At 48.3% G+C, this 18,281-nt stretch overlaps 1 protein-coding gene across 6 annotated transcripts in view; it reads right to left on the reverse strand.

Annotated features, from left to right (window-relative positions):
• Galnt14 (polypeptide N-acetylgalactosaminyltransferase 14) overlaps positions 1 to 18,281 on the reverse strand; it is a 234,387-nt gene that overhangs the window by 61,917 nt on the left and 154,189 nt on the right. The gene's annotated exons all lie outside the window — the stretch shown is intronic.

Below are 18,281 nucleotides of genomic sequence, written 5' to 3' on the forward strand. Positions count from 1 at the left end.
TGGAGCCTAAATGGAAACAAGCGTTGTCCTCTACACATTCCTGAGTTCAAGTACAGTATTTCCTAACAGTTGCAGGAACAAAACTCCAAGTCTTGGGCTCTGCCCAAAATCTGGGCCCTCCTAGCCTTTATACCCAAGCCTCTGGCCAGAGAGCAGATCAAGCCAACAGAAGCCTTATCGTATTGACTTCTGGACTGGCTGCTTCAGAGGTGGGTTCTAGCTAATTGCTGGCCACTGGCCCCCTGCCCCTTGCCCCCTCTCTACTTAAAGAGACAGAGCCCTGACGTCTCAGTATAAGCAATCAAGTCCCATCTTGAGAAAGCATTTGCTTCCATGTGTCCGGGATTATTTTGCATGGCCATTACATCCGGGGTAATTTCAATTTAATACCTTGCCTCAAGTGAAAATTATAGCCCGCAGCCTGAGAATTGCTATAATAATGGAAATAGACCCTCCAAGTGAGGCCAGTGCCCCTAGGGGCTGTCATCTGGGTGTATACTTCCTCCTGTTTCTCATGATTTCAGGGGTGGCCCGATTATGGGTGGGGTTATAGGCCATTTAAAAAAGAAGTAAGGAACATATGTGGAGAGGAGATCAGATATTTGTTCTCATTTTTTTTCCCCATTTCTTCCTGAGACTTTAATTGGAAATCCAGAGGCCCACAGATAGGCTTTGAGGGAACTGAACCCTCTGGAGTTGTTAGCAAATAATTTGTACAAATAGGCATTTTCAGTTTTCCTGGAAATATGGTTCACATTTTAAACCAGGTTTTCACACAGGTGTGGGCCCGAAACACTCAAGATCTCTAGTCTTGGGCTAAAAGACCTGATGTCCCCTATGGTCACCTTGGTGGTGCTGTATTGACGGTTCTGTGGGATTAGTCATATGCTCACAACACAGGCATGGGGGAAGCCAGGATCAGAACCAAGAGTTAGGGAAGAAGGTAAGGTAGAAAATGATGGGGAAGGTAAGCCACGGCCTGTAGGCCTTCCTGTCCCCTGTCAGAGACACCAATCGGTTCCACCTGAGAGCTGGTTCTCCTCCTCCATACCACTCCTTCTCAGCACACTGCAACTCGGTGGGGGAGTAAATGAAGTCCTGAGTGAATGTGTATTGTTGACATGCATGAGGACATGTCAAGGACCCCAGTGCTTCAGACCCACGGCAAATGGCAAAGCCTTTCTCAGGCGAGGTTCAAGGAAATGGCAAAGCCTCCCCTGGTCCAAGTACAGATGTTAAGAATGATTGTCCCTTAGTTAAAACCAGTGTGTGCAGAACTGGTCAACCACAGCTTCCTCCTCTTGGCTAGCTACAACCTGAAACTGTCCCCCTACAGAGACTCCAAACCTGCTTCCTTGTTCAGCTATATACAATAAACTCGCCTCTACACTAAAATGTATAACACAAAAGTGTTGAGTATCCAGGATGTCGCTGGTGGTGCATCTCCATCAGAGCCAAGGCCCACCCGATCCCAACTTGTCTGCGTGCAGTCTATCATTTCTTCATCCCCCCCCCCACCGTGTCCCAATGAGGTCAATCCCCAAGCCAACAGGTGGTAGCACAGCTCCATCCTTCATAGTCTTCTGCCCAGTCCCATCCCACAGGGCTCTGCCAGGCCCTTCTCTGGTTCAAAACCCTCAAGTAGCCCCTGATTTATAAATTCGAGCTTCCTAATCACAGTCTCACAAGCTCTCGAGCTCTCTGTTGATGCTTATGCCACATGGAGCAAGCTTCTCCCTTTTGCTACCACTTGACGGGTTCCTAGTCATCCTTCAAGACTTGGTGTCAATGTCCGCTTTGCTGGGAAAGACATTCCAAAGTCTCCAACAAGCAAATGATCTGCTGTTTATACTCTTATCGTTTGGACATGTAGAAGATGTCTCTTCTAGCACTTCTCATGATGAGACTGTAACCCTAACTTTATGGAGCGCATCCAGGGAAGAACCATAGCTCTGTTCATTTGGCATCCCTACAAGGATATGTATGTCTACCAGATTCCTTTTTATAGAGAAGGAAGAAAGTCAGGACATGCATGCTCAGGTCAGCAGAAGACTCAATTGTTTATAGTTCTCAGACTTGTGGCAGCCTTCCAGATAACTTCTAGGGAGTTGGGCCCACAAGCTTTTATGTTCTTATGGAGTCCCCTCTTTCCCCGAATCCTTATATAACCAGTATGATATGGTAGATGTGACACTGTGTGGCTTCATGAAAGCTCTGTGGTCTCTTCCTTGGTCACAAGGAGGGAAGACAGCTATCATGCTGTGAAGACACTCAGACATCCCTGTAGAGAGAGAGACATCCATGAGGCCCCCTACCCTCACCGCTACCAGCTAGCCAGCCATACGAATGGAGTACATCAGAAGTGGGTCCACTCACTCCAGATAGGCCTTCTATGACAGCAGCTACAACAGACTGCTGACTGAAGCCTAATGAGGGATGCTAAGCCAGCACCGCCCAGCCAAGATGCTCCCAATTCCTGACCCACAGACAGTGAAGATGGTCCATGGCTTTTGTTGTTTTAAGCCACTCAGTTTAATCAGGGATGATTTGTTGAGCATTAGAAACTATTAGAAAAAGGGAAGGAAAATGCTTGGAAACAGCCTCTACTGAGAAGAACCTGGACTTGTCTGTCTTTGGATGTAGCCCCAACTCTTGTTAGGAGCAATGGCGAAGGGGTAGGGAATGGTGGTACTGGGGTCCCTGCTTGGTAGATTACAGGATCATCGAGGACATGGAGGGTCTTGGAGAGAGGCCCAGGCAGTGGGGTGGGCAGCAAGAAGTACTCCAGGAAGAATAAGCCTGAGACCAGGGAGTGGGCTGGACAAATTACCTATGGAGAGGGAGGGAAAAAAATCAGAGATCTTAGGGTAGACTCCTGCTCTCCTTCAGAAACAGGGAGAGAAAGGAGACCCTGAATGCCACCACTGCCAGGACATCTGGCTGCTGTGGCTGCGCTATGGGGGAAGATGCTTGGAGAGCCTCTGGAGTCAGGCCTCAGCTTTCATGATTTGAGCTATTTGGGGGAAAGCTGAGGGAGAATGCTGGTCTTTGGAGTTGCCACCTGATTAGAGCTTTTAGTCACAGGCACTACTTTGCTTGCCTCAGACATGCCGACTGACCCAGAAGCCTGTGCACACAGGCAGAGGCTAACTGACTCACGTGTGAAGAACGCCCCATTGAAAACATGTTGGATCCCATAGGGGTAAGGCGATGATGGATAGAAAACAGAGTAGAGCAGCCCACAGACTCCTGGTCTGGGGCTCTGGACACCGCCTGCCAGCGTGAGACCTTGAGCAAATGGCCGACCTCTGCTCTGCTTCCCTGTGGAGCAGGGTTAGTCCAAACTCTCCCACCAAAGACCTAGGCACAGAAGCAGGAGCTGTGGGCGTAGCCTACCTTCAGTCCGTACAAGCCATTTGAACCGAACGCTGTAAGCATTCCTCGTCCCTGAAGTCCAGCTATGCCACAGGGTGACTCACGTGTGACTTGGATTTCCTCAGTGTTAGGTTCTTCACCCACACAATGGAGACGGCAACCCCCCAACCTGCACATCTCCCTCACTGATTATTAGGGCAGGGAGCAAAAGGTGCTAGATAAATAGTCACGTGCTTACTGTTTCTAACATCAGTCCAGCTATACAGGTGACGCCTGCTGTGCCTAGCTGGATCTTTCTCGGGTTGGAAAGCTGTCTTTGGTGGGCATCTCGATAGGCACTGACAGAGACTAAGGGGCAATGAGAGAGGCAAGAGAAGGGACAGAGCTCAAGGACTGTGGCATCCATGCTGGTGAGGTGAATCTGGGTCTGATGCCTAGATTTGCATCTGGATTTGCCAAATGCTGGTTGTGAGCCCTAGAGCATGCCACTTTACCTCCTCTAAGCTTCAAAATCGTCACCCGCAAAATACGGACGAAGCTCTCCTCACAGAAGGACAAGCCTCCTTCACAGGCTTGCCAGGAAGACTGTGGCTAATGCACACAAAGCATTTGGCAAGTGCCAAGAAAATGGGAGCAGAAAACAGCTGAGCCAGCCTCTCAGTGAAGTGTAGTATGTACTGACTAGGGATGCAAGCTCACAGGGTAGAAAAGGAAGGGAGGTTGAAGATGGCAAGCCAAACCAGAAAAGCAGCAAGCAGCAGCTGGAACCTAGGTGGCATTCTCCTGGGCCTGGAAGCTCCTATGGTCACAGCAGTGGGACACAGGCCTTGCCTGGGGTCATACCAGAAAGCCAAGGAGCTCTGCTGTCATGCCTAGGCCCACAGAGGAGAGAGGGCAAGATGGTGTTTCATGCTCTCAGGCCCGTATCCCTCCCCAAGCTTTCCTGCCTCTGGTGTAGCCCAAAGGGTCTGGACTTACCCTTCATCTGTTTGATATTCATAGCAGCCTCCGTGGAAAGTTAAACCAAGGCTCAGTACTCCCTCCCCAAAGGACATAACCTGGTTCACTTATGAGATGAGGGGGCCAGGTCCATGACTCCTTAGCTGGTACTGATTCCTAGTATCCCACATTCTCCCTAGTACAGCGCAAGCAGCACAAGGCATACAGTCATAGGTGAGACCCACACGGGAATCACCTGCTGACTAAGGCCTGGTCCACAGCCTGCTCGGCGACAGGCACTAGGGACTTACAAGGACTTAAGGCTGAGAAAAAAAATTCTTAAAGATGCACTCCAAGAGGAGAGTCAACCCAGACAATAAGTGGGCTCTCTGTGGGAGGGACCTAAAAGATTAATCAAACGCTGAGGTCTCTGGGGCCATGAGGGAAATGAAGAAGGCGGCCAATGCTGACGTCTGGCGCCAGCAGATGGACGAGAAAGCATGCTGATAATTTATTAAAGATTCAGGGGGTTTATTGGAGAGAGGAGCCAGTAAGTAGGAAAGATGGGGTAGGGGTGGGAGCTCATCTTCTGAACCAGGAGGTGTACAAAGCATTAGCTGTGTGGGGAAATAGACGAGAGAGAGAGAGAGAGAGAGAGAGAGAGAGAGAGAGAGAGAGAGAGAGAGAGAGAATATGTGTGCGTGCTGTTTGAGGAGAATCCCACCACAGCAGCAGCTCCTGAATAACACATTCCTCCAGGATGATTTTAAACAGTTTTGTACCCTCTTCTTCTTTGAAAGACTCATTGGAGACCCATTATTTTCCCAAACAAAGGTGAGGCTCACTGTACCTCCTGGATTCCCACCCTTGTGGAGGTTCAGTGTCACTGGCTGAAGCTACTTCCAGGGAGCAATTCTGAGGCCAACCCTGGGCATAGGGGGAGCCTTCCCTCACCCTTCCCACACCCAACTGTGAAGTGCTATGTCCTTGTCCCCTCGCCATACCTAAATGAACCTCAGTACATTAGCAACATGTCTGCCAGTTACCACAGTAATGATGTTCACACAGCACCCCTCCATTTTTATTCCACATATTTATAAACTACTGCAGCTGCCTGTAAGGGAGAACATGATGATGATCATGGTCAACCCCCCGTTTTGCTAATGAGCTAGGAGCTCCTAGTGGTCCCCATGGCCCTGGAACACATGGTCTTCCCCTCACCACATGCTGGGAGAAAACACTTGGTCATAAATTATAAACCATTCGGGATTTTATGCTGGAAGATAAAAACCAGAGGGAGTGATAGAGAGGCAGGCCAGCTAACTTTCAAGCAGAGTGAGAGCATCATCATGATTACTATGATGTTAGCATAGAGAAAGCTGCTCAATAGCTCTGAGCCTGGAAGGGGGCTCCGGCACCCTGGAAGGGAAAGACTGAGGGCAGTCACTGAGTGGGCACCATGGCCAGAGCTGGGTGGAGGGTGTCATGCCAATATACAACCCAACACAGTAAGAATCAGACAGCCTGGTATGGGGGACTCTCAGGTTAAACAATTGACTGGGGTTCAGCAATGATTCCCCTTCTCTGGCCCTTAGTGTCCTGGTTGATGGTGGCAACAACACCCACCATGCAGCGTATTTAAATGACCACTGGTGGGATCCCTTACCACGAGTCACTCTATGGAGTACCTCGGGTGTCTAATGTTCACAATAGCTTAGCAAGTGCCTATTGTTTTCCAGATCCACTACTGACATGGTTTGGACATAGAATGCTCCCTCACTCTGGCTCCTGTTTTAAATGTTGGGTTGTCCCACTGTGGAAAGCTGCTATGGAGGGAACTTAGTTGGAGGAAGGTGGTTATTGGGGTGTGTGCCTTTAAAGGTTGTAACTGGTCTCCAGTCTGTTTTCTGTTTCTTCTTCCTGTCTACCATGATAAATATGCTCCACCGGGCTCTCCCCACCATGATGGACTGAGGAGTGTAGTGGGTAGCCATTCCAGCTTTGATCTGGAAGTTCCAACCCCCATTGAGGCTTTGGTAACTGTCACACCTACAAGGCGGGGCTGAGAGAGGACCCCTGAAGACCCGAGATCCGGATGCGCTGGCTCTCTTGGTTCCTGGACCCTGGACGCTGGAGGTAGACTGAGCAGAGTTCTCCAGAGAATACTGCCGGATTGCGCCACACCTTTCCCAGACTCTGTAAACTACCCATTCACTTGTAAGTGACCCCCACAAAATAAACCTCCCTTTTAACTACGTGGAGTGGCCTTAATAATTTCACCAATAGAGGAGGACTCAGGAGGTTGGCAGAGAGAGGCTGAGTAACTCAGTGAAACTAGCAAAGGGGACCAGAGCCAGCCAGATGTGTGAGGCTTATCCCATGCTAGAGTACCCTCAAGCCAGACCGCCCCAGGTGTGCCTCATGTCTGTTCTGTGCCTCTTCACACTGTGGGCACTTCACACTCAAACTCCACTCGGAAAAAGGAGTTTCTACACGTTCTAGAAACCAGAGGAGCCTAGGAGGGAAGAACAGGCTGTGCTGCTGGGCAGAGACGGAAAGATGAGGGAACTGCTTTCTGGGGGTACCCCAAGAGAGATGCTGCCCACCGGGAGTCTCACCGGGTGGGAATGATGTGTCCACTGCAAGACTGAGTCAAACACTTCACGGGCATCTGATCCTAAGCAGACTCTGGATTCCTTTCTAACCCTCCATACTTCCGGTTGCTCTGTAGAAGGCCAGTCCCAGTTTGAGAACATAATTTATCTCCATAGGTTGCACTTCCCTAACTTCAGAGCCAGACAGATAAAGGCGCATGACTCCCAATAGAGGCGGCACTAATTTCTTGGGAGAGAGCCGAATGTGCCCCCAAGGAGTCCCCTGAGCAAGCAGGTGGGGTCGGGGTGGGGTAGTGAGCACCTCCCTGCTCCACCTCCATCTGACATTCTCCTTGTCATCTATTCCAAGCCAGAAGAAGCCTCAGAGACACGGTCCCTTCCTCAGCACCAGCGTGTGACTTTCCGGGCATGAGGAAGGCAAGTGAAGGGAGCCAGCCAGCCTTGGGCCCAGAGACCTTTCCTGGATGTCAGTTTTCTCAGAGTGGAGTGCAGTGTGTTTGCTACTGGCTTTTGGCATCAGGTCTTGTTTTTCAAGCAGAGAACATCTAATCCACTCTGAGCTTCATTCTGTGGAAGGACATCTGGTCTCAGGGGGAAAAAAGGGAGATGAACATAAAATACAAAATGCCAACTCTGTGGCTGGCCCCCAAGTTCACACCTGACTCTTTAGAAGGGCAAGACGCAGACGGCATAGAAAAGTATGACGAGTGTAAAATCAGAAATTCCTTTTAATCTCATTTCATGGGCGACACAGATACACTGGAAGGCATGAAATTTTTATTTCATGTCAATTTCACTGGGATTTCACATGCAGATTAATTTGTTCATCCGCATAAACATATACTGTTCCTACTTTTTGCCTCAACAGCTATTCTTTCTTAGTGTTAGAGAAATTCCTTCTCTCATAAAAGATACTTCAAATGATACTAGGAGTTACTATGCTGTTACGATGGTACATTTTAATTGCTTAGTACGTTACTGAATCTCAGTATACTCGGAAGGGAAAAAGTAGGCCAAAGCAGGCAGGTGACCTGCTGAGAGGACTCTGGCTGGGCACTGTGGTAGGCAGCTTTAAAGATGGCCACCAATCCACACCTCTTTGTATAACCCATTCCCTTGGTGGGCTGAACTAGGTGACTCCCTGCCAAGGAGCAGAAATATCTATGTCAAAGTCACTGGTCCCAAATCTCCCTTCATCCATCTTCCTCATGAACAGAGCATTGCAAGTTGCTTAGTGGTGATGAGCAAGGAGAACAGGAATCAGTGTGTCTCTGAGGTTTCTCCTGGCTTGGAATGGATGCCAAAGAGAACGGTAGATGGAGGCAGAGCAGAAGGTGTTCCCCTCCACCCTACCCCACCTGCTTGCACACTTGGGCACACACAACTCTCTCCCAAGAAGTTAGTCCTGCCCTCATTGGGAGTCATGTGATTGTGTTTGCCTTTACCTCTCCGGCTGTGGTGTTAGGGAAATGGAGAAAATGGAGATAAATTATTTCTCACCCTTTTGTGACTAAGTTACAAGAGCCTGGTTAACACACTTTGGGAGAACACACCATCATGTTGTAGAGCTCCACACAAGGCTGTGGCTAACCAAACCTCACTAAAAACCACGTGAGGGGAACTCGAAGGATGATTCTCCTCCAGCCAACCTCTGTGATGACAATGGTAGCAGCATGGGAGGATCCCTGAAGTAGGGGACCCACATATGCCATGCCAGGGTGTCTGACCCATAGAAACTTTGAGAAGGTAAATGTCATTTTAAGCTGTAACACAGTGGTTCTCAACCTTCCCAATGCTTTCACCCTTTAATAAAGCTCCTCAATGTTGTGATGATCCCCAAACATAAAATTACTTTCATTGCTATTTCATAACTATAATTTTGCTACTGTTATGAATTGCAATGTAAAAATCTGATATGAAAACCCTGTGGGGGTTGCAACCCACAGGTTGAGAACCACTGTCATAACCTTTTGGTATAAACGTTATACAAAGATTAATACAGGCAACCTTGGCTACATTAGAAGAAGAAGAAGAAGAAGAAGAAGAAGAAGAAGAAGAAGAAGAAGAAGAAGAAGAAGAAGAAGAAGAGGAGGAGGAGGAGGAGGAGGAGGAGGAGGAGGAGGAGGAGGAGGAGGAGGAGGAGGAAAAGGAGGCAAGAAAAAGGAGGAGGAGGGGGGAAGAGGAGGATGAGGATCATTATCATCATCACCACCACCACCACCCATCACCACCACCACCATCATCATAATCAAGCTCTCCTGGGTAAAACACAAATTCACTTGGGTACTTGGAGGAAGAGCCATGGAATTACATTCTCTTCTGTCTCTCTTCAATGCTCTGTGGTCCAAGAGTCCCCATGGGACCCTTTGTCCATGCTCTGCTGGCTTCCATTCACAAGATAATACTAAGTAAGTGATGTCCTGAGGATTCTACATGTAGAGAGAAATTAGTATTGGAATAATATTTTCCCTCTCTCCTTCTCTTTGTCCTCCCCCTCTTCCTTCCTTCTTTGGATATCACTTTACTAAATGTCCTAGGATGGCCCCCAATTCAAGATGCTCCTCCCATAGTCTTTCATGCACTGAAATCTGACAGTGTGGGCCACCTGGAAGGACTGTTTTCTCACTTCTTGCTGGGACCACCTGCAATGATAGAAGGGAATTTGTTTCACACAATGGATGCCCAAGTACATGGAAGGCTAAATTCCCTTGCAGAATTGTAAGTTTAAAAAAAAAAAAAATGCTGTCCTAAATGTTACCACAGACATTCCTCCTTTTTGGTCCACCAGACCACTCTGCAGGGTACCTGGTCTCAGGGTACTCCTGGCCAGGGCAACACATGTATCCCTTTGCCTCTCACTACCACTATGTTTTTCGCCAGTCCAGTTATGGGTCTTCATACCGCGTGCTTTAGAGAATATCAGCGTCTCCTGGATGTATCAGCCATCTACTGCCAGCAGCCTCCAATCTCTCAGAAAATCTATGCCTTGACACTGCTAGGCCACCACCATGGTCTGATTAATTGCAGGCTGTAGATCAGAACGATGATCCTGGAAATCAGTCCTGAACATCCTGCCTCCCGGCAAGGTAAGAGAGTCCCATGGGGTCTGTCATGACAAACTGGGAAGATAAGTAGGGAGTGGGCAGCTGGGTATGAGACCATGTTGCTCCGACTCGCTTAAATGCTCGGCATCTGTTTTTGGTTTAGAGGCATCACCAAAAGCTGAAAGACTTTTCTTTGACACCCGCCCCCCCCCCCCTCCAAAAAAAAAAAAAAAACTCTGATGGGTTTTTGTAATATCCAGCCAGAAGGGTCCTTGAAGATGGTCTGTTTAATTGCCCCCTTCACTGTGAGCTGCTAGACAGCATTTCTGGGAGATGTCTGCATGCTTGGTGAATAAAGTAGACACGGGCCAAGAGGATTTGGCAGATAATATTAGATGAAGATTAGATTAGCTCCCATAAAATATTACTTTTGGTGCCTCATGAAGGAATATGGACCTGGTAGAGGTTCTGAGACCTTTAGGGGTTCGCCATTCCCCAAACTTCTCCCTCAAAACCTAGCACGTCTGCTCCCTTGCGCGCCCCCCCCCCCTTTCATAGTACATATAGGTTCCTATATACTGGAAACTGAAATATAGTTATATTGATTTACTAAAGCATATCACATATTAAACCAAACAGAATGGAATGTGGTGTCAATCAATTTAGAAATCATTGCCTCCAGCTGCTCGCCCCCCCTTTTTTTTATTACAAATGAAGAAACTGAGGACCAGAACAGTGGATTGACCTACCCAAGGTGACTACTGTGCAGTAGAGATAAGCTTTTCTTTTTTTCCTTTGGTTTTTAGTGACTGAACTTACTCAGCTTCCTTAAAGCATCCAGGCTTAGAAAAACCTATCAGACACCACAGACAGTCCCCATCATACAGTGTCGTCCCATTCAATGTCATCAGCTACCACAGCCTTCAAGGGCTCTCTTGCCACCCTCTCCTCTGAGAATACCCCCGTCGAGGCTCCCATCACTTCTTCATGATGTGGAAGGACAACTTCCCAGCTGTCATCTTACTAGTCACGCTCTGACGTACTTGGTTTGTTCTTGGCCCTTGGCCTCGGTGGCATGGCCCTAGCATGGCTGCCTCCTTCTCAGTCACATCCTCTTGACTCTCATCCTCTTCCCCTCATCGGAAACGCTGCCGTTCCGCAAAGACCTTCTCCTGGGCCATACTTTTCTGAACCGTCCTTTTCTCTGGGCCATCAATCGCCAATGCATTGGCTCGTGCCCTAGCTGTGACTCACCAATGAGCATCGTCTACTGGGTATCCCCAGGAATGAGTTCTTCACTCACTCTCAGCCTCTCACATGTATTCCCCAACTCATCATCAACCATGTGCCCCAGCCCAAGACATGGCTTCTAACCCTGATTCTCTCTCCCCCATACCCACCCTAATTAAACCTAGCTCGGCAATTCGTCTTCCTTATCTTTCCATCTGGCTGTTTCTCTATGATCCCATCCAGGTTTTTCTAGATGACTGCAGCAACTTCCTGTCTCCTCCCAATGCACTGGAGCTGCAGCCACTGGAGTGACCGGCCTAAAGCTGCAGCCTCTGCACCTTTCCATGCTACCTAGCTGTTCACAAAATACAGCTGAGACACCTGATCATGGCTTACCACCCATCCTTGGTTCTCCCGACTCCAGACTGCCATACCCTCAATATTCCAGCCACACATAGCCACACACTGCTCTTTGTCCATTCTGGATCTCTGCAGGTACCATCTCTCTCCTATGTATGTGAAATGCATGTTTTCTTCTACGGCAATGGTTCTCAACCTTCCTAATGCTGTGACCCTTTATAATACGGTTTCTCATGTTGTAGTGACCCCCGACCATAAAATTACTTTGTTGCTATTTCATAACTATAATTTTGCTACTGTTATGAATTGCAATGTAAATATTTGATATACAAGGTATCAGATATGCAACCCCTGTGAGGGTTGAGACCCACAGGTTGAGAATCACTGTTCTATGGGTGGTTTCCTTTTTACCCCCTTCTCTCCTTATCTTGCCTTTCTAGGACTCTACATCCACCCCATTGTTATAACTTACTACGAACCATATATATACACACATCTATGTCATCTACCGTTATCATTTCATAAAAGAAACCGTGTCTAAATTCCAGAAAAGGTCACAATCTCAGCATAATGAAAAGACTATTAGATGTCGGCATCAGTGAAATCTCCCCCACTCTCTCTCTTCTGTCTCAGCTCCACCAGTCAGATGTGGACTAATTTACCAACTGGCATCTGAAAGCACAGTTTAATGATCCATCACATTAAATCATGATTTGCCTTTGTCTGCCAAAACTGTAAATACTAACACGGAAGACAGGATGGCTCCTACTCTTGGTCTTGGACCAGCAGACATTCCTCTGTTCTTAGTGCTGTGGCTATCACTCTGTGAAGTACTTCTCATCTCTAGCCTCAGTCCATCTCCTTGGGCCATCTCTGTGGCATGTGTCAACAGGAGTAATAGGGGCTCAGAATACCTACTTGCCCTAGAGAGTACAGATTCCTCTTTTTGACTTAGACCTCAAGAAATGACCATTGCTCCCCAGGGCACCAGGCTCACTTTGTGAGCCAATTTAGGTCACAAAGTTGACCAGAAACTTGAAAGTGAGCAGGAGACCGAGGCTGGCTGGAAGCTATATAGAAGGGATAGCTCCTTCTCTTCAGCTCTGTGTACAATGCAAGGGGCTATCCTTTGGTACTAGGACCTAGGTCAATTAGTACCAATACTACTTAGATGGCAGCCGTGTGTGTGTGTGTGTGTGTGTGTGTGTGTGTGTGTGTGTGTGTGTGTGTGTGTTTGCATGCATATGAATGTGGAGGTCAGAGTTCAAAGGAGAGTGTGGGCAGGGGGAAGGGGGACGGTGCTCTCCAAAGGTTCTGTAAATTCAGAATCTCCTTTCCTGGGACTAGCAAGTGTTGGGGATAGGCCAAGACTTATTTTTGAGTGTTTCCTGAAAAAGATCTTTGGTGTCTGGGAGCAGGGCGCCTTCATGTCTTATTTTAGCCCTGCTGGAATCACGTGGCGCAATAGTAATAATAGATATGCTTACCGAATGCTCGCTCGGTCTCAGGTATTCTTCACAGAGCTCTAAATGTGCAGAGTGATTCTCAAAGTGGGTGCTGCATCGCTCCTCTCTCGCCACAGAGGAGCCAGTAAGTAGCAGAAGCTCTTCTAAAACCAGACACTCTGGCTTCCCACTCAGTGCCTCTCCCACCTTGTTACCATACCCTTGAGGGATATCAGATTCGCAGATACAAGTCTCATTGAATATCCACCTTTCTCTTCATTTTGTGTCTTAAGGACTACATGCTCGAATGTTCTAGAAGTTGGAACATCATGGGCTAAAGAATGATGTGTCCTCTTCCTGTTTCCTGATGCTCTCTTATTTCCCAGACTCCCCAGCTACAGGCTCAGTGAACTATGCCCTTCTTTTGCTCAAGAGCAGTAAAAAACTGACAAGGGAGCAGCTAGAATCAGAACTCCACCTTTGACTCTAGGGAAAGGCCGGACTCGGGGTCTTGGGCTCAGGTGTGGTCCTCTTGAGGGCCAAAATGTCCCATATCTCTTCTCCAGGGACTCTTAATAGTGTGTTCCTTGGAAAAGCTCTGGGGTGGGTGGTGGTCAGGTAACAAAAAGCAAAGGTTTCTACACCTTCCTAAGTCAACACCTTCTGAATCAACCCTGTTCCCAGATTGTCTCTATCCCCTCTTTTTGTTCTGATTTTTGTCCTCCCAAGTCTGACCTGTGTCCTAGCTCTGTCACACACCATTGCTGATGATTATTGGTGGAAGTACTAAGGCAACTCCACATAGTTAAAAGGAAGGCTTATTTTGGGTGTGTGTGGGGGGTAACTTACAAGTAAAGGGATAGGTTACAGGGTCCGGGAGAGGTGAAGTGCAGTCCAGCGGTGTTCACCGCTCAGTCTACCATCCGACATCCGGGCTTACCAGAAACCAAGAGAGCTGGCACATCCAGATCTCAGTTCCTACGGGCTACTGTCTTGGTCCCGCCTCAGGGGCAGGCCATAGGTAGGCGTGACAGTTACCGGAAGCCTCACTGGGGATTAGTACTTCCAGGTCAAAGCTGGAACAGCTACCTACTACAGATGATTCTCTCTGCTTGCATTCACCTGCCTTGCAGCCCACCCCGTCTCTTTTCATAGTCCTCTCCTAGGAGACTTCTGTCTCTACTAAACCAGCTCGGCTACCTCCCTTGGTGATGTCCTATTGACAGCTTCTACACATCTCCCATTTGTCACCTCCCTGTCCTGACACCTCCCATCCTGGCACCTCCCCTTCCACAGGCACTTAATTATATAGGTGCTGCACATGCCTCGCCTCAAGCCCCTTTCTCCACCACGTATCTTATGAACCGCCCCCCTCCACCAAGCTGTCCATCTTTGTGGGGAGACTCTTCCTTTCCTACAGGCAGGGCCACTTTTCTACGTTTTTTTTTTTTTACATCCCTCAGAGGTAAGTCACTCTACCTGCCAGCGTCAATTTCCTCATCTCTAAAACCAGGATCATAGCAAAGTTGTGAGGCTTACCCGAGAGCACATATATAAGGTGCCTACCACACGTCAGGGTAGCAGTATGATCAATAAGCGCTGGCTGATTATGGTCTTGGATTTATGAGTGAACATGAGACTCCTTTGTGGAGTGAAGGTGGCTTTAAATTTCCCGTGATTTGATTTTCTCGCTCTGTTCTGAGGATGCATTTCCCACTCCTGTACTCCCAGACATTGTTTTCAGTAGAGAGTTTGAGAATGGATTTAAGGTACCCTTTGGGTCCCGATTCATAGGGCTGATTCCGATAAGCAAAGAATGAGGGCAAAAGACTGCACTGGACTCTGGATACATAAAAAGAGGTCAGCACCTCTGGCCTGTGTGCCCCAAAGCTTGGGAAGGAGACAGAGAGGGAACGGATACTTGCAATTTAGGGTGATGAGTGCTTTTCAGAGATGGATGTGAGTGTCGGGGAGATGCTGGACTTCTGCTAAGATCAGCCCAGAGAAGAGACACGCTGTCTGGCTTGCAGAAAGATGAAGGGGTGCCCTGAGCAGAGAGAGGCAGAGAACAGAGGTCCATCCTGACGTTGTAACCAGGGATCAAGTCCTGACTGGCCTTCTGCAAGGCTTTGAGGAAACACATGCACACTGTGTCAGAAGGTAGTGTCAGATGAGTCCGAATTTGGAAAGGTCTAAACTGAGGGGGATGTTCTCCTGGGCATGTGCTACTCAGCTCTAAGCCAAGAGGGCAGCTGGGGTTGCTGCCGTCACCCAGGTGAGAGGGACGAGCCACAGAACTGGGCAGGGAGCACAAAGACTCAGGGATCACTAGAAGGTAGACTGAACAAAAAAACTAGGGCAAAAGAAGAACACGGACTCGAGAGTGTCTGGCTTGAGTCAGGTGGTGAACAGAGGGACCTGGTGTAGGAGGGAACAGATCTCAGAGCAAAGAGGGGTTGGGTTCTTCCATCTCTGGAGAGGTGACCTGGGCAGGCTCGGGGAAGTTTGTGAATGATCAATGAGGGACACTCTCAGGCAGGAGGCAGGAGGAGGGAGCCCAAGAGGAAGGGACAGTAGGGTTACTCTGGCCTTCTGCAGGTTTATTCCCGGGTGAGGCCAGGTCAGAAAGCAAGGACAGCTTGTTTGCGATAGAGCCTCCCTTGATACAAGGGGTTCTTGCTGCGGCCTCAGAGACACCCAAGGTAACCACCACGGGCGTTTACAGACCCCAGTCCTCAGTAGCCTAGAGGGACGGGGCTGGCCCGGTGCTACAAGTTTCTGCCTTCCACATACACTCTCATCTGGCTTCCTAGCCACCTCCAAGCCTCACATGTGGCTCTCCGCATGCCATCCCGCCGTCTGTCACCACGCTGGGCTTGGGCCTCCTTTCGCGCGCCTCCCACCCACAGCTGTCATCTCCTCTCCTGCTCTTTTCCTCTCTTGTCAAACACATTTTTGTACTTGCTGGCCCCGGGCCCTCTATCGCTTCTTCTTCTTCTGGCCTTGGCGTCTCTCCGCGGCGTCTCCAAAAGTACAAACTTGGCCAGATGCACTGCTGCAGATGCCTCGTCACTTCTTTCTTGCCATCCAGTTTTTAAGTACGTTTGACATTTCAGGCAAGAGAGATACTCCATGCCGGGAGCTAGGGCTGGGCCAGGAGCTCTCTGAGGACTTCCTGCCCAGCGTGCCCTGAGCCAGCCTCACCTTGATCTCCTGAGCCATAACACCCCAACTAAAGAGGTTGGGAGAAGGATCTGAGCTGGTACCTCTCCACAATTGTTGGCATCCACCACAACCCCTCCACCTCTGAGTCTACCTTGCTTCCTTCCAACACTATAGAACAGGGAAAAGAGCATCATTATTCCCCCCTCTATGGGTGATGAAATGGAGTCTGGAGAAGTTTCGGTCACTCACCTAGGGACCAGCTACGATGGAGTTGAAATGCTTTTTCCCAACCCTCAGAGATGGAAAACCTAGCCTTGTCTTAGTGCACCAGGTCCCTTGCCTGCGCCTCAGCTTGCTTCTCTGAAATGGTCATCATCCCTTCTCCCAAGACCAGAAAGGACATTGCAAGAGATACAAAATGCTAAATAAATACAAGACACAAGCAGTCTTACTTGGAGGATGCCCTGTATCCTCCATCCTTTTATTTAGGAATAGTCCAGGGACCCTGGCCCTGGTCCTAGCCCCCTGATGACTTCTTCAAGCAAGCCATTAGCATTATTTCTTCCCATCGCTAGAGACACATGACTCATATGACACAAACCGATGGTTCGTTAAAGTACTGGAGGCAGGAGAAGGGACTGTCAGGTGGCAGGCTCTAGGTGTTAAAGAAGAGAAATGTGAGGTTCTGGCTCCTTATTCCAGGTGACACATTCAGGCAAGTGACCCAGTGTCCTAAGCTGCCACCTGCAAACCATGCCCTGCCCAGCAGCAAATGGATGCTGTTGTACTCATAGACCCCGTACTTCCAGTAAAAAAAAAAAGACTGATGGGCCCAACCATTGGAGGAAAACAGGTGTGACTACCAGATGCCTGTGCCTCGGGCCAGGAGAGGCCTGGGGACCTCCATGCTGACAAATATGTGATGAGTGGGGAAGGCTGGCTGGTGGAAACAGACAAGGTGGCAATATAAAAGGACAGGACTAATGGTTCTGGAGGGTCCTTGAGCCTGGCTAGGAAGGGGAGTTTGTGGAGGGAAAGACTAATGCAGGGGGATGCCGGGAGGAAGATACTGAAAGCAGGAAGGTGTCATGTTTCTGGAAATAGCTTCCAACCTGATTCCGCTCCTAAGTCAGTTCCTGTATGCAGTCTTACTGGAAGAAGCACGTATAATGTAGCAGATGGAACTGGAATTGACCATAATAACCACCTCCAGTTACTCCACTCATGGTTTATATGCAGAAATGGATGCTGTATCAGTCAGGGTTCTCTAGAGGAACAGAACTGATAGAATGAAAATATCTCTCTCTCTCTCTCTCTCTCTCTCTCTCTCTCTCTCTCTCTGTGTGTGTGTGTGTGTGTGTGTGTGTGCCTCTATCTATCTATCTATCTATCTATCTATCTATCTATTTATCTTCCTTCCTATCTATCTATCTTTCAATCTATTATATATAATATTATATATATATATATATATGTGTGTGTGTGTGTGTGTGTGTGTATACATAGTAGATTTATAGAGTTATGGGCTGTGGTCCAGCTAGTCCAACAGTGACTCTCTACCAATGGAAGGTCCAAGAATCTAGCAGTTGTTCAGCCAATGAAGTTACATGTCTCAGATTTTGCTCTTCAGTATATGCTAGAATCCCTAAGAAGTAGGCTATAATGCCAGTGAAGGAATGGACTTGCCAAGAAGAGCGAGAAAAGCAGGCAAAGAGAGAGAGTTGTATGTCTTTTATATAGGCCACCAGTAGAAGGTGTGTCCTAGATTAAAGGTGAATTTCCCCACATCAAAAGAGCTGGGTTAAAAGTGTATCTTTCCACTTCAAAAAATTTAATTAAGGAAAAAATCCCTCACAGGTGTACCTAGCTACTTGGGTTTTGGTCAACTCCAGATATAGTCAAATTGACAACCAAGACTAGCCATCACAGATGCCAGAGGAGCTAAAGAGGTCAGGGCCTTATCTTAGGGAGGACCCAGGTATTCTTGTACTCACCCCTAATTTCTTTCCTTATTCTACAATTCTGTCTCAAAATGTTTGGCAAAAGATAACCCAAAGAGAAGCAGGTCTCTCAAGCGGGATGAAGATCCAGGTCTAGGACTTGGTACT

This window comes from Peromyscus californicus, unplaced genomic scaffold (genome assembly GCF_007827085.1).
Source record: "Peromyscus californicus insignis strain IS unplaced genomic scaffold, ASM782708v3 Scaffold_1__1_contigs__length_55948999, whole genome shotgun sequence".
Classification (NCBI taxonomy): domain Eukaryota; kingdom Metazoa; phylum Chordata; class Mammalia; order Rodentia; family Cricetidae; genus Peromyscus; species Peromyscus californicus.